The following is a 13,710-nucleotide window of genomic DNA, read 5'->3' as shown; positions in this document are numbered from 1 at the left end:
TACTCTGAAGGCTGCTCAACCACTTGAACCACATAATCCAATAGACCTGATGATAGAAATCTAGTGAAATGGACATTTGTTTGAGAAATATCTCCTTGAATGAGCAAAAGATCTGAAGATATTTTTATCTCAAAAGGTGACTTCAGCTGAGGAGGAATTCAATAATCAAGAAGGTAGGATAACCCATTCTGTCAATATTTAGCCACATTACCTGGTTATTCCTCTTATTTCCCAATGGTCCCACAAAAGTGCCCATATTGGAAGAGATGGGTCTCATTCATGGTGTATGTTTCCACTCATCAAGACTGATTTTGCAATAGCTGATGCTGAGTACCACATATGCCAACAACAGACCCAACACTCAGCCCACAACATAGCTTCATTCTACAGGGTGGCCATTCAGTACCTGGAGACAAGTTGACAATAATAAACCAATTCAATGCTTTGTCCTTACTGAAAGAAATGATTACTCTACTTTTGAATTCAAATTTTCTGCGCTAATGCATGTGGCAAAACTATCATCCCTGGACTTACAAAATGTCTTATCCAGTGTCATGATGTTCAAAAAAAAATTAATGCTTTTGACCAAGAAATTTACTTCACAGCCAGGGAAAAGCTAATGTGGGCCCACATCTCCCATAGCCAGGGTACACAGAACCAGAAATCAAGGTGTATAAATGGGAATATTTCCAATCATTAACACATATAATGACCCACTAGAACAATTTTTATTTCCTGTTCTAGTGACTTCAAATTCTGCTGGCCTAGAAATTTTGCTTTCAGATTTGAGAGTTCTCTAGCTGGGAAACATAACAAATAATCGATTGAATTGGAAGCTCAGACGTTCTTTAACCACTTTGATCTTCAGATGCCCTTAATCAAACAGACTAAAATAAGAATATAACTCTTAGGAGGGGTGATTTTTCCAAACTGCCATGTAAAATTGTCTACTTCTTCTCAAAGGAGGTGTATGTGTGTCCCTACAAATGCTAAAGCAAGCAGAGTGATGTTCTGCAAGAGTATTTCTGTAAGAAAAAGTCCAGTTCAACACAATCTAGATTGTATTTGTTCAAACTTCCAGAGTCTGACTTTGAGCAGTGTAATTTTCATGTATTTAAGCATGGTACAATTTTAATAAAAGTTTTCTCATGGTGATAATTACAATAAATATGACTACCTTGAAACTCTTTTGCAAAGTACATGTCTTTTTCAATGTACCTGTGACCACTACCATAAGAATGGGTTTTATTGACTCAGAAGCCATACTCAGGATAAAGGCCTCTGGTGGAAGGATCAGGGAAAAGCAGATCAACAGACTTTTGCAAGTACATGGAACCTCTTTCATAAGAACGGGCCTAGTGATTGGGAAACAGTGCTCAGGGGTCTGGGGAATTCTGGTGATTCCTGGCTCTACAGGTAGCCAAAGATCACAAGTTCATTAACTATATCCAATTGTAGTTTTACAGGCAGTTATCTGTGCACACAGGAACTGTGCTCTCTACATCACAGTCCTGATCTAGATCCTCTTGTTAACATTGATCACTTCCTTGGAAAAACATACTTGACAATGGCTCAGGCAGTGTGGTTTTACTATGAGACAGCCAAATCTTATTTTTCCTTTTTTTATTTATTTGATTGAGCTATACATTTTTCTCTGTTTGCCTCCCTTCCTCTCCTTTCTCCTTGAAACCTCTCCCATGGTCTCCATGCTCCAAATTTACTGAGGAGATTTTGTCTTTTTCTGCCTCCCATGTAGATTAGCCAAGTCTGTGAGTTTCATTCAGAGAACAGGAACTTAGGAAATGAGAGAAACCCTCCTTTCTTGTTCTTCTTGGAACAACCTGTTGCAACCTAAGATTGTGAATTTGGTACTCTAGACAGTACCTGTCCTTGAAGAAGCTACTGAGCCCTGCTTAGGGCAGAACACTATCTTCCAAAGTTTAGAGGAGCAAATATTGCCTGCTCCCAGACATGGCATTGGGATACTTCACTTTGAACGGTGTGTCTGATGAAAACATATGTATCTATAACTATGCACACACACACACACAGCACACACAAACAGGCACACACACACACAGCACACACAAACAGGCACACACACACATGGACACACACATGTATATACATACATATATGAATAGTACCATAAAGATTGTAAGGATATGCATTCAGTGTACCATAATTTATATTATATCTCCTGTTTTAATAAATGTGTTCACCAGATTTAATAATGCAATAAGGAAAATTCTCATTATTGAAAAATATTTGAAATAAAAATGATGAAAAATAATATTAAGCAATCACTACTAATATATTACTATCAAATTCTCTTTATTAGGGTGTGGTTCAAACATAAAGGTAAAGCAGTACATTATCCATAGTCATTAATTTATCAAACTATGAAAATCAAATGCTCTGTCAATCATGTACAACTCAATATATATGTTCTACATAAAGCTAAATTGTTGGATCCAAAATTTTCTCATAGCTTTTTTCATTTCCTGATTTCTCAGTGTGTAAATAACAGGATTCAGTACAGGAGTGATAACAGTATAAAATACACCAAACACCTTATTGCTTGTAAAACTACCAAATGGCCAGGCATAGATGAAGATACAGGGTCCAAAGAACAGAGTGACCACCATTATGTGGGCAGACAATGTGGACAGAGCCTTGGAAAGCCTGCCAGGTGATTTATGCTTTACAGTGACCAGAATGACAATGTAAGAAAGGAGCAAGAGGATGAAACAGATAAAAGACAGCAGCCCACTGTCAGCAATGACAAATAACTCCAGAGTGTTTGTTTCAATACAAGCAAGCTTGATTACCAGGGGGAGATCACAAAATATGTTATTTACAATATTGTGGCCACAGAAAGGCAAATTGTATCAATACCATCTGACTCATGGTGTGTATGAAACCAATTGTCCAGGAAAGTAATACAGATACATGCAGCAACCTGTGACTCATAATTGTCCTGTAGTGCAGGGGTTTGCATATGGCCACGTATCTATCAAAGGCCATGACTACCAAAAGTGTCATTTCAGCACCCCCAAAGAGGTGCATGAAGAACATCTGGGCCATGCATCCCCATAGAGAGATGCTCTTGTGTTCTGCAAGCAAGTCTCTGGTCATCTTGGGGGTTGTGACAGTGGTAATACACATGTCCAGAAAGGAAAGGTTTCCAAGAAGAAAGTACATGGGAGAACGAAGAGTAGAATTAGCTGTCACTGTGGCTATAATGAGACTGTTGCCCACCACAGTTGCCCCATAGATCAAAGAAAATGTCACAAAGAAGAAAATCTGAAGTTGCGAATCTCCAGAAAATCCCACTAAAATAAATTCTGTCACAGACGATCTGTTTTCATAATCCATTAATTCAATTCAGAAAGCTTCTGGAAGTTCTTTCAATACAAGAAGATAGAAAACAAAAGAAAGCTATAGTTACGGTTAGTATGTTTATATTTTTTGCTATCTGTTAATAATATCAATTGATGATTTGAAAGCATACAATATTTATCATATCAACATATAAGAGTATATTTGAAATGATTTTAACATCACGTGTTAAAACCACATTTATATAATATAGAAAACATTTGAAAGGGTGGAAGTTCTATTATTTAATGCTATCAAATGATATATTTTGGTAAATCCTCATTTTCTCATACATTGATTCACACTCAAATGAAAATAAAGATTATATGGTAATAGCTGTTTATTTTGTCTCTAATATATTAGTCTTATTTCACTGGGTTCCTCACAGTTAGGTGATTCAAATATAGAAATATGCAGAATTGTACCAGTAAATACATTGATCTGTATTTCTGAAGAGATCAACAAAGATTATTTAGTGTTGTTCTAACAAAGATGCAGGTTAGAATTCAATTTGTACAAGGAAACCAATCTTCAAATTCATTAATATAATTTTTCATTTTAATCTTTTTTGATATTTTATGAAAATCTCAATAATATCTCAGACTCAGATTGTTTTACACTCTTATTTTGAAATACTTCATTGCAAAAACACAAAGAAGGACTGTTGTGGAAAATGTATGTTTACATATTCTGGTTTAGAGCAAATAACAAGGTGTCACAGTTTTCATGTATAAATTCTGCTTATATTACAATTTTAAAAGTTATACCATCTTAACTTGGCATTCTAGGCATCATTCATAATTTTTTGAGTAATATAACGTTTTTAATTACAGTAGAGTGTTTGTAAGTGTTAGAATTATTCTAAATATTTAATGGACATTTGAGGAGTTTAGTGCTCATAACAAACACATGATGCAAGAGTATTATTGTTGCCATGCATATATAAGAAAGCTGTGAAGCACAAAAGTATTATTGTTGCCGTGTATATATAAGGAAGCTGTGAAGCACAGGAGTATTATTGTTGCCATGTATATATAAGGAAGCTGTGAAGCACAATGTATTGACATTTACAATTACATAGCTATCATGAATTAATACTAGTGATTAAACAAGTCAACCAGATAACAGAATCTTGGTTTATGCCAACATACCTCATACCACCAGGATGGAAAGAATGAATATATTTAATTATCAAATTGATAAATATTCTTAGACCTCATATGTCTCATATGAATTTCTAACAAAATACAATTCAAAGACAAATAAATGCCTTAAAGATATAATTAACTATCACCGTTCTTATGTAACCAAAATCTATTATGCAGAGAGCTTATAATCTAGAAATGCATGACATTAAAGGAAATAAGCTATATGAGAAAAGCCTCAACTTAGTGCATGACTTATGCAAAAACAAAATTAAGATTGTCTCCATGTGACACCTTCAAAACTGAAATAAAGTTTATGTCCAGTAAACCAAAAAGTTTGTGATATGGGTAACCTATGAATATCTATAAAATGAGATGTGTTAAGTACATCTTTATAGTACTATCCCATTGCTTGAATTTAAATACATTTCCCTTTAGGGCAACCAAAAGCATGTTGTAGATCAAATTTATTATATCTTTTTACATTATTTCAAGCTTTTGTTGGGTTACATACTTTTGGCTGCCTTGTTTATTTGGAAACTTGCTAGTCTAGTTTTTTTACTCTAAAGAATATTCATGATAACAATCTTAAATTACTTACATTTTCTCCTTTCATTTGAATGTAAAACATCTTATGCTTCTAATTTTTATCCAATGATTACTGCTTTTTCCCTATTTATAGTCTAAGAATTATTTTACAGAGGTTTTATAAATATCTGATGAAGAACAAAATGTCATCCTCTATTTCCTTCTCAAATTGTGAATATACACAAACATTTATGTACTCTTTAAACCACATGAATCTTGAAAAGAACAATAGCCCTAGTACTTAATTTTCAATTGTAGTCTGACTTTTGAATGATGATATAAAATTATTTATATCCATCCTTATTATTCTTTAACAAACGAATCCCAATTTTTCTTTGCCTTATAGCCTTGAGAGCATATTTTCTTTCAATTTTTCACAGTAATTGTTAGTTTTAGCTTACTATTAAGTAGTGTTGTTAGCTCTCATTTCAAGAATTTCATGTCTCAAAGACTAAAACCTTTCTTCTAGGCAACATAATTTATTAAAATACCATTTTATTCATAATGAACTTAATAAATTTGTTTTCTACAATATTTTTACTTACCTTTACTAACAAACAGTATGAAGATCATGATATTCGAGGTAGTATATAAATTGAACCTATACTTCTTATTTCCTTTAATGGACTGCGTATCATTCTGGAGAGTATCTGTACTTCCTTTAAAAATGTGGACCAATTACTGTGCAGTCAGATTTTGAGAGTACTGGGAATGCAAACCCCAGTGGGAATTGTTAGAAATGAGGCTATTGTGTCTTTAGCATGACCAAGAGAGATTCTTGCATTTAATTCTTGACCTTGTAACGAGCTCTGTTTCTGCATGAATGTTGCCTTCACTGTAACAATCATAAAATTCTTGGTATACTTGTGATGCTATAATAAGCTTACAATGACTTTGTTGAATGGAAGTCCCATTTTCTTGTCTTACTTCAAATCGTTTTGTTAAGTTCCATTTTTGTGGATATTTTTCAATGAATATTTATTAAATAATTTTGAATATATTTTCAAAATGTTATATATATATACATATATATGTGTGTGTGTGTGTGTGTTAAGTTGCAGATCAGGGAGGAAATGGAAGATTTGGAAGATTAAAAAATGTTTAGTATTACTAGAGGAAATATACCAATCTGAAGTTAGAGTACAGTGCTCTCATAATGAAAATGGTATGGTTTTGGCACAAAAGCAGACACACATATCAATGAAAAATAATAGAATATGCAGATTATAAGTAACTAATTTACAGCCACTTTTTTAAATTAAGAAGACTCCTAAAATACTGCACATTTTTTGAAGGAAAGACATTATGTTTAACAAATGATATTGGGAAAACCAGATGAGGACATGCAGAAAAGTAAAACTATGTTTATTCCTTACCCTACACATGTTAGCTCAAAATAGATCAAGGACATCAATATAAGACTGTGCACTTTAAATCTCCTAGAAGAAATTTTAATTAATGCATGCAAACATATAAGTGGAAATGAGCATTTTCTGCATTCTGGAGTGGTAGAGGAGCTTTAGGAAGTGCAGACGTGCCGAAGGAGGTACATCACTGGGCTTTGAAGTAACAAGTCTTTCTCTACATCCAATTCACTCTCTCTACTTCTTGCTTATCTTTGAAAATGTGGTCTCTCAGTTTCTTGCTCAGACACAAAGTTCTCTGGTTTTATTTTGTTTTTTACCTTGCTTCCCCACTCTGATGGACTTTCATCCCTCTGAAGTCCTTAACCCAGATAAGCTCCGTTTTTCTATAAGTTACCTCAGTTAGGGCTTTTTATCAACTAGCAGAAAGTTGCCTAGTGCAATGTCATTTTTTATTCAAAAAAAAAGGTCAACTGTTTTTTGCTGCAGTTTTGAAAATCATTAGTATTCAGAATTAGTAGAGAAAGTTGTCTATTCATCTCATTTTGTTTATTTTGGGGTATGTTCTCAGGTGTCTTTTGTTTAACTATTCTGGCATTATTTATTTGTTTCCTGTAATCTCTTGGCTGTTTTTAGGATCTCTTCATATTGAAGTATTGCTTCTCATTACCTCTAGAGAGCTAATTTTGTAGCTATAACTTCTTTTTTTCTGCTTTTACCTTAGGTGATTTTCATTTCACTTAATATTATTAAATAGCTGTGTTGGGTAGAGTCAGTTGGACAGCTGTCTCTGGGATTTGGAGAGCATCTTTGAAGGCACTTACGTCTCTAAAGGCTTCTGTGAAATAATCTTTTCTTATTCTTTCTTGAAAAAATATATATTCACATTTATTTTTAATTGAAATATAATTGTATCATATCTCTAATTCTACTTTATCCCTCTCACACCTTTCATGTACTTCTCTCACTCCATTATAAAATCATGGCATCTTTGTAAAAACGAATTATTGCACATGTGTATAGTTGCACAAATCTGTGGATACAACCTGCTTAGTACTTTTAGTATAGGGTGTATTTATGATTTCTTGTATAATTATCTGGCTTCTAATAATCAGTTATGACTGATGGGCCTGTATTTATTAATGTATTTCACTTTTTTGTCTGTCTCTTTCCAATACTCTATATTCTATTATTCATATAGTTTTAACTAGATTAGGCCATGGAGAAAATTTTGATGGTCTCATCTGTTTTGTATTTGGTAGATCTCACATATATTTTCTCAAACAACTCAGTTGGGGTTATCTTTTTCTAGATTTGGAAATTTTTCTTTCTAGTACTTTACTGAAGACAACTTTGTGACCCCCATTATGGTATTCTTTCCATTCTCTAAAATCATAGTTCAGAGTTCTTTCAATGCTGTCACAAACTGCCATGTACTTTTCATACTTTTGAAAATTTATCAGTAATATTTTCTGAATGACATAATTTCCCTATGTTGTCTTCCATCGCTAGCTTTATATTTCTACATATTTAATCTATGGGTGAAACCTTCCTCTGATGTTGTAACTACCTTATTCAGTTTTTCATTTCCAAGATAGTTGCAGTTTGTATTTTCTTAAAACGTTCAAAATCTATTTACATGTCTTGCATTGACTTAATTATTTTATTCATGTCCTTGTGCTTTCTTTATTAAATTGTTTGAACATACTCATAATGATTCTTCTGAATTCGTTGTCTGCTTGAACCATTGTCAACAGAGGCCATTACAATGGGAATTTTATATTTTGACAGGAGCTGTAGTATTTTTGGTGTTTCTTTTTCTGCCTAGAAATAAACAGAATCACATTTATTTATGTTTTATTTATTTTTGTTTTTGAGACAGAATTTCTCTTTTTAAACAACTGTAGCTGTCCTAGAACTAGCTCTGTTTACAAGATTGGCCCTGAATGCACAGAGATCTGCTTGCCTCTGCCTTTGCCTCTGCCTTTGCCTCTGCCTCCTGCATTCTGACACCACCAGGCAGAATCATATATCTTTAAAATGAAAGCATAAAGTAACTAAAAAATATTAAGAAAAAAAACCTTACTGAAAGGTGTGGCACATGCCTCTAATCCCAACATTTGGGAGGCAGAGGCAGGAGGATCTCTGTCAGTTTGAGGCTAGCCTAGTGAGAAGAGCTAGTTCCATGGCAGGCGCCCAAAGCTACAGAGAAACAGTTTTGAAAAATCAAAAACAGAAAAACAAGCAAAAAAAAAACCCCAGTACCTTATTGACATTGGTCACATTTTAAGAACACAAACAACCAGCAGAACTAATAGCTTCTGAGATGTTCAGAATAAATATGCATTAGTTAATTTTCTATGCTTTAAACTTATAAAAAACTTATAAAAGAAAACATTTGATTCCTGTCTCTCCAGATTACTCTTCAACCTGTTGTAGCTATCCTGTAGAAGACCACTTCCCATTCTGACTTAATTACCTGGTGTCTATCTTGGTGCAGATCCTGGGTCACCCTAGCCCTTTCTCACCATTCATCAATTGTAACATCTGTGCTACTACATGTACTATGGTACTATGCCTATAGCATACCACCTACACTACAGGATGGCTGGCGAGCTGGACAAAGGGCTAGAAATTGAAACACACAGAGACAGACACGGGTCATCCTTGGGACAAGAAGGCCAACTTGAATCAAGAATGCCAACTTTATTGTGTTCCAGGGCAGCCTACACAGGTTCTCTCTAACCCATGATCATGCCACCACACTCAGCTGCAAGCCCAACAGAAATCACTCCCTGTCTTGTGCTCAGAGCTCTGCAAGGAAAGGAAAATAAGTTGTTTTGCTCAGAGCAGTTGCAAGCATAACAAGTTGTTTACTCTAGCATGAAAGGAGGTCACAGGAAACCCAGGGTCTGGGGGTCCACAGTCCCCAACAGTCAGCCACTTCTTCCAACACATCTTCATCCCTTTAGTTCATTGGTTCATCTTCAGAAGCACATTCTACTAGGGATATTAGTGGCCCCTCTAGTCTAGACTGCATGCAGTCAATTTTCACTATCCTTCCTTTTCATTATTCTGATCTCTCTAGAATTAATATTAGTCCTGCTGCAGTGAGTAAATCAGGGACACTATGAGAAGACAAAACCTATAAATGGTGTGTATAGCGGAAGGAAAAGAAAAGCAGTTCATAAACACAGATTATATGTTTTAAAAGCCATAAAAGAAAAATTTCTCAGTCTAAAGAAATAGATACCTGTCACAGTATAAGTAAAGTACAAAACATCAAGTAAACTGGATAAGAAAAGAAATTCCCCTTGAGGTAAGGGTAAAAAAAAGGAAAAAGAAATTGCCCTTGATATATTATAACCAAAACACTCACTGTAAAAAGCAAAAAAGCGATACTGAAAACTACAAATAGAAAAGACCAAGTAACATATATTAATGTAACACTTAGCTTTTTAATGAAGTCTATAAAAGCTAGAAATCCCAGGAGATATAGTCTACTAACTATAAGAAAACATAAACACTAGTTGAGGTTATTATGCCCACCAAAACCATCAATCACAATTGGCAGAGAATGAAAGATATTTCATGACAAAAACAAATTTAAGAAAAAAAAAAAAGAAATAGCTGCCAATCCATCTGTAGAAAAAGGCACTAGAAGGAAGCCATAAGTCTGAAGAGGTTCACTACAACTAACAGGTCAGAGGAACAAATAATCTGAGAACAGTAAATCAAAAGGGGGAACACTCACAAAATAGCAATAAAATACAGGAATCAATAAGCATTATCACTAAAAACTCTAAATAGTGATGTTCTCAATTTCTCAATGAAAGACATGGACTACCAGATTGTATTTTAAAAAAAGCTTGATCTTTTCACTGCATCCAAGATACACATTTCTTCAGTATGAATCAATATCACTTGAAAGAAAAATTATAGAGAAATTCACCCTAGGGTAAAATTATAGAGAAAGGTATTATAAGCAAATAGATACAAGAAGGAACATATAATAGCTATACAAAGCATAGCTATTATAACATCTGGCAAGATAGCCTTTATACCAAAACTAATAATAAGAAGAGATGGAGAAAGACACTACATACTCATTAACAGAATAAGCCACCACCCAAAGAATATTACAAATATAAATATTAAAGAGCCAAACATATGTGTGCCCAAGTTAATAAAAGTTAATAAAAAACAGTATCATAGATAAAAATCACATATTGAACTCAATAAGAGTATGAGTTCAATACTCTATTTTCAAAAATAGACATGTCATCAAGAAAAAAACAAAACAGAAAAATGCTGGAGTTAAATAACTTCATAAATTAAATATCAAACATGTGGAGAACATTACATCCAATACTATATTTTCTTTCTCAGAAACTCAAAAACTTTCTCTAGAACAGTTCCTGCTATTGCACTGAGGCTACTCACCCAGAGGAATGAGTGTGCATCCACCAGGCCAGAGGGAAGTGAGGGCATCTCTAGCTCCTGCTGCAGGGCCTTCTTGGTTCCACATGACCCTCCCCTATCCCTCCAAGTTTGCCCATTTGTCTGTGGGGTCCTTGGACCTCCAAGAGTCCTGTCCCTGTTCTGAGGAAAACCTTTCATACTGGTGTGTGGGTGCCATCACAGGGTGGGGCAGAACATCCGGAAAAGTAGCACTGGCCCCTTCAGCTCCTGCTGCAGAGGCTTCTTTGTTCCACACATCCCACCCACACCCCTCATCCCTGCACTATTGTCTGCAAGGTCCTTGGCCCAGGAACAGTGCCTGCTCTTACACTGAGGTTATCCACCCAGAGGGGAACAGTTCTTGTTCCTGCACTGAGGAGATCCACCCAGAGTTAGACACAGCATAGATTGGACCAAGATGCCAAGACTCTCCTGGCTGCATTTGAAGGAAGAGATGGGCAGGCCCCAATGCAAGTATTCTTCCAACAACCTGAAAGACAACATGACAACAGCAGATACCAGGGATCACGCAACAAGAAGACTTGAACACCCTATTCCAGAAGAAGTACAAGAAATCAACTTTAAATGTAACATTATGAAAATAATAGAGGACCTTAAACAGGATATGGAAAAACTGCTGTAAAGAAATCGAGAAGAAAACAAAAAAGTAGAAGAAATGAATAAATCTCTCAAAGATACCCAAAACAAACCAAGATAAAGCAATCAAACAGGTAATGGAAGCAGTTCAAGACATGAAAAATGAAATGGAAGTAATGAAGAAAACAAAAACCGAGGGAAGGCTGGATATGGATAATCTGGGTAATCGATCAGGAACTACAAAGACAAGCATAACCAACAGAATACAGGAGATAGAAGAAAGAATCTCAGACACCGAAGATACTATAGAGGAAATAAACTCATTGATTAAAGAAAATAACAAATTTAACAAATTCTTAACACAAAACATCCAGGAAATTTGGGACACCATGAGAAGATCAAACCTAAGAATAATAGGAGTAGAATTACAGCTCAAAGGCCCAGAAAATATTTTCAACAAAATTATAGAAGAAAACTTTCCCAACTTAAAGAAGGATATTCCTATGAAGGTACAAGAAGCATACAGAAGACCAAATAGACTGGATCAAAAAAAGCATCCCCTTGCCATATAACTCAAAACACAAAACATACACATAAAGCACAAATATTAAGAGCTGCAAGTGAAAAAGATCAAGTAACATATAATGGGAAACATATCAGAATTACACCTGACTTCTCAGTAGAAACCATGAAAGCTTGAAGGTCTTGGATAGATGTGTTGCAGACAATAAGAGACCATGAATGCAAGCCCAGACTACTATATACAGCAAAGCTTGCATTCACCATCGATGGAGAAAACAAGATGTTCCAGGACAAAAACAGATTTAAACAATACACAGCCACAAACCCAGCCTTATAGAAAATACTAGAAGGAAAACTACAAACCAAGGAAGCAAAAAACACCCATAATAACACAAGCATCTAACAACTCTCCACCAGCACAACTCAAAGAAGGGAAACACACAAACACTACCACAAGAAAAAAATAACTGGAGTTAGCAACCACTGGTCATTAATATCACTTAATATCAATGGACTCAATTCACCTATAAAAAGGCAGAGGTTAAGAGAATGGATACGAAAACAGGATCCAACATCTGTTGTTTACAAGAAATACACCTCAACCTAAAGAGAGACACTACCTCAGAGTAAAGGGTTGGGAAAACGTTTTCCAATCAAATAGTCCAAAGAAACAAGCAGGTGGGGCTATATTAATATCTAACAAAATTGATTTCAAACTAAAATCAATCAGAAGAGATGGAGAAGGACACTTTATTCTCATAACAGGAACAATTCAGCAGGATGAACTCTCAATCCTGAATATCTACACCCCTAATATAAAGGCACCCACGTATGTAAAAGAAACATTAATAGAACTCAAAGCATACACCATACCTCAGACTCTAATAGTAGGAGATGTCAACACTCTGCTCTCACCAATGGCCAGGTCAAATAGACAGAAACTTAACAGAGAAATAAGAGAACTATCAGAACTATCAGATATAATAAACCAAGTGGACTAAACAGATATCTATAGAACATTCCAAATAGAAAAGAATATACCTTCTTCTCAGCATCTCATGTAACCGTCTCAAAAATTGATCACTTATTTGGTAACAAAGAAAACATCCATAGATACAGAGAAATTGTAGTAACCACCTGTGTACTATCGGATCACCATGGAATAAAGTTAGAATTCAACAACAATTCTACCCCCAGAAAGCCTACAAACTCATGGAAACTGAACAGTCAACTACTGAAGCACCCCTGGGTCAAGGTAGAAATAAATAAAAAATTAAATTCTTCTTTGAATTCAATGAAAATAAAGACACAACATACTCAAACGTATGAGACACTATGAAAGCATTGCTAAAAGGAAATTTCACAGCACTAAGTGCCCACATAAAGAAAACGGAGAAAGCACAAATTGGAGACCGAACAGCACACCTGAAAGCTCTAGAAAAGAAGAAGACTCACCCAGGAGGAATAGAAGACTTGAAATAATCAAACTGAGGGATGAAATCACCAAAATAGAAACATGGAAAACAATCAAAGAATCAGTGAAACAAAAAGCTGATTCTTGGAGAAAATCAACAAGATGGACAAACCCCTATACAAACTAATGAAATGGCAGAGAGAGAACATGCAAATTAATAGGATCAGAAATGAAAAGG

At 34.9% G+C, this 13,710-nt stretch overlaps 1 pseudogene; it reads right to left on the bottom strand.

The window, feature by feature from the left end:
* Nucleotides 1-2,450: 2,450 nt before the first annotated feature.
* Nucleotides 2,451-3,378, bottom strand: LOC142836098 (olfactory receptor 4L1-like; annotated as a pseudogene).
* Between the last annotated feature and the right edge of the window lie 10,332 nt (nucleotides 3,379-13,710).

The sequence above is a fragment of the Microtus pennsylvanicus genome, chromosome 15 (assembly GCF_037038515.1).
Source record: "Microtus pennsylvanicus isolate mMicPen1 chromosome 15, mMicPen1.hap1, whole genome shotgun sequence".
In the NCBI taxonomy this organism is placed as follows: Eukaryota; Metazoa; Chordata; class Mammalia; order Rodentia; family Cricetidae; genus Microtus; species Microtus pennsylvanicus.
This window is presented reverse-complemented; position numbering and strand designations above follow the sequence as displayed.